General features: G+C 48.6%; 1 non-coding gene across 1 annotated transcript; it reads left to right on the forward strand.

The window, feature by feature from the left end:
* Positions 1 to 72, forward strand: TRNAD-GUC (transfer RNA aspartic acid (anticodon GUC)). Its single transcript has one exon. It is a non-coding gene; the product is annotated as a tRNA-Asp (tRNA).
* Positions 73 to 3577: the final 3505 nt, after the last annotated feature.

The raw sequence follows: 3577 nt of genomic DNA on the forward strand, positions 1-3577 counted from the left end.
TCCTCGTTAGTATAGTGGTCAGTATCCCCGCCTGTCACGCGGGAGACCGGGGTTCGATTCCCCGACGGGGAGCTTCCTTTTTTTTTTCTTGATATGCGACACGCAATACAATTTTTACCCTATGAAGCCTCTGATGCTCTCACAATCAAATTATTATGGTTTAACTTAAATCAGCGCGATGCTAACGCGGTGGACCTCCCAGAGCCAGGATTAACTGAGTGTTGTACTCTTAAAGAAGCTTTGGGTGATACGTAGAAGCCGCGTAACAAATCGATTTGCACAGACGGGCTATCTGCGCCCCCCTTTAAAGTGGTTTTGATTTATTTGGTCGTTTTCATATTTTATTCTCAGTCATATTTCAGACAAGCCAGCTGCGTTAAACCAGAAACCATTGATAATTATAGGGCAATATATTTGTTTGAAATATATCACGACACTTTAAGAAGGAAATTATTAATCGTCTAGGGCGTCAGTTTGGTTTTGTTGCAGGAAAAGACACCATTATGGCTCTCTTGAAAGATTTCGCTGACAACCTGACGATGAAGTTTAGGTGTCTTCTTCTGAAAAACTTTAGAGCTTTCCTTTGTAGCCGTATGGCGGCGTTTGGGTGGATGTCAGTGAGTAATTACCACCTTATTATAAATCTACTCCACCTTGGGGGATATTCTCCTAAGCATTCGACCAACAACTTTTTCAGTTCTTTACAACAAAAACTATTTAGTTGTGCTTGATAAAAAACCATCGACAGCATTAATATGACGGCATTTTACTTCTGCAACTTTATGTGCTTGATTTTTGATGGTCGTTTTATTCTGTCTTCCGGGAAGGGAGCAATTGTTAGTGCATATAGACAGTAAGGTACCATTAAGGAATACGTTTTATCTAAAGGCAAGTGTGCGACAGAATTAATTTATTTTTATTCGCTTTAAAATGAACGCCCTTAAATCAGCAAAAATACCGGGTCACGTTGATGGCACATATGTGCTATATGCTGCAGTAATAATGTAGGCAAACCCCTCATTGAAATGGTTCTATGATAACTGCTCGACTGTATGTATGCAAATAAGAATAAATGATACGCTTTAGAAGTACCCTAAATACAAATAACTGACTGGCTATTATTCCTGCACAATAATAAACTTGTTCGGATATAATATGCGGGCACAATTGGCAATATTATTTAGGCTGACTGAGGAGTGTGGCAGGTGAAACCATTACACCATTGAATATAGCTTACAGAAACTATATGCGTGGCAGAATCACGCCGCTAGCGTGCAAAATTCTGATTCTATGTAGGACTTCAGCTGCACGGAAGGAGCTAATATGGGTACCAGGTCACCAGGGAGTTGAAGGAAACGAGCACGCACACGCCGCTTCGGTCCGAGCTTTAATTCCCTGGAATCCTTGTACGTCCTTCCTTGCTGATTTAGGATCCCCCTCTCCATTAACAGCATATTAAGAAATATTACAGCATTTTCGCCTTGAAAGGCAGACATTCCCGAAGCCCGCTAAGGGTCTTAGTAAATCAGAAAAGTGTCACCTTCGGAGGCTAGAAACCATGTCATTTTATAATCCAGCAACACTTCACGCTATGAGCCCAAGCCCTTTTCGGCGCAGTGCAAATTTTGTGGCCAGAAGGCAAACTTATACCATATGGTATGGGCTTGTCAACAAAATACCAGTATTGACATGTGTGTGTGTGTGTGTGTGTGTGTGTGTGTGTGTGTGTGTGTGCGCGTGCGTGCGTGCGTGCGTGCGTGCGTGCGTGTGTGTGTGTGTGTGTGTGTGTGTGTGTGTGTGTGTGTGTGTGTGTGTGTGTGTGTGTGTGTGTGTGTGTGTGTGTGTGTGTGTGTGTGTGTGTGTGCGTGCGTGCGTGCGTGCGTGCGTGCGTGCGTGCGTGTGTGTAAAACTATAACTACGCATCTCACAAGTGTCACGCAACACGTGTTATGTTGTACCGCGGAGCCCAACCAGGTATAGGCAAGCATGCGCAAGAGTCAAAGGTATGAAATCGCCTGACCAGACTTTAAATATACGCTCAGGAAGTTGCTACGGCCATTCTGATAGCTTCTTCCTTCTCCGTGCTTTATCTTGGTGCCCGATCTCGGTGGAAGAAAGGGTGGTGCTCCGACGGAGCGGCCGCGCATTAGCGAAAGTGCGGCCGCTTGACCGGAAAGAAAGGGCCACGGCGATAAGGGAAGAGGTGCTGTTTTGTCGCCGTGCTGTTCTCCTCATGTCCTTTTTTATGGTGCTGTTTTTTTTGTGTGCTGTTTTGACTTGTGCTGCTGTTTCGTGTCCCCGCCGAAAAGAACAACGACATGCGGTATTACTGTGGCTCTGCATTTTGATATTAACTTTTGGGTATTTGCCGCGCTTTTAGGCATTCAATTGCAAATCAAATGATGTCGGTTGTCCTCAATGATATGAGAGACAGGCCTATAGTACCATAGTTTCTATAGTACCCATGAAACACTTGCCTTTGGATGAAAAGCTGAAATCTCTGGAGGAGGCTGCGGCTCGGCGTCCACATGTTTGAACACATATCGCGGAATATGACAGATATCGCCCTCAACTCTCGCACACGGGATTTTGTTCCATGGAGGCTTTCCTCGCCGTGGTGGTGCAGTGGTTAGATGCCCGACCTCTGTGCCGGAATCCCCGGGTTCGATCCCGACCGCTGACGCCTGCGTTTCGATGGAGGAGGAGGACAAACCATTTATTGACGCGAGGGTATTCGGGGCCCCCTGACCCCCTGGGTCCCTGCACGACCCCACCGCACTCAAACGTTCATGTTCAATCTGTCCATGACGTCGGCAGCCCGGCGAACTGCGATATTTTGCTTCGCCGGGTCCTTGGAGAGTAGTGTGGTCTCCCGGTCTTCCCAAGTCCGGAGTGGCACCGATCCGCTGGGGTTAGGAGACGCCGTGCAGGTTAGTAGGATATGGGTCAGTGCCGCTTTAGGGCCTGGCAGATGGGCAGGTTGGCGGGATTGATTAATAGTGGGATAATAGGGAGGGAGTGGGGAGGGTCCTCGTTAGCAGTCGTCGTCAGAGATGCTGCTCCCTAGTGGTAAGGTAGGAGTGTGGTGGTGGGTATTGCTGCCGTTCGGCGCGGAAGTGTGTGGTGAGCTCAGCGAAGGTATGCATGCGCTCCTTCGAGATATCCCCCCCCCCCCCCCCCCGAGTTTCGCCTGTGCCCGGTTTCTTGACCCTCGGGCTAAGGATCGAGTCGGCGGCCTCGTTGCCGGGATTTCCCGAGTGCGCAGGCACCCAGATGAGCTCAACGCGTCGGGGGAAGTAGGGGGCTGGTAGGGCTAGCAGACATTTGGCAGAGAGGTGTACCCTGCCTCTAGTGTAATTCAAGATTGCGGTGTTGGAGTCGCTGATGATGTAGTTGGCACTAGTGTCTGTCAGGGCCATGGCGATGGCGGTCTCTTCAGCCTCTTCTGCTGTGGTGCCTGGTGGCAGTTCGAAACTGAGGGGGTCGGTATTTGGTTGGTATACTACAGCCGTAGCTCCCCGGTCGTTTACAGCTGCATCTTCCCAGAACGCATTCGGGGCGTCCCCGTACCACTTGT

Source organism: Amblyomma maculatum, chromosome 11, assembly GCF_055883805.1.
Source record: "Amblyomma maculatum isolate TAMU_Amacu chromosome 11, ASM5588380v1, whole genome shotgun sequence".
Taxonomy (NCBI): Eukaryota; Metazoa; Arthropoda; class Arachnida; order Ixodida; family Ixodidae; genus Amblyomma; species Amblyomma maculatum.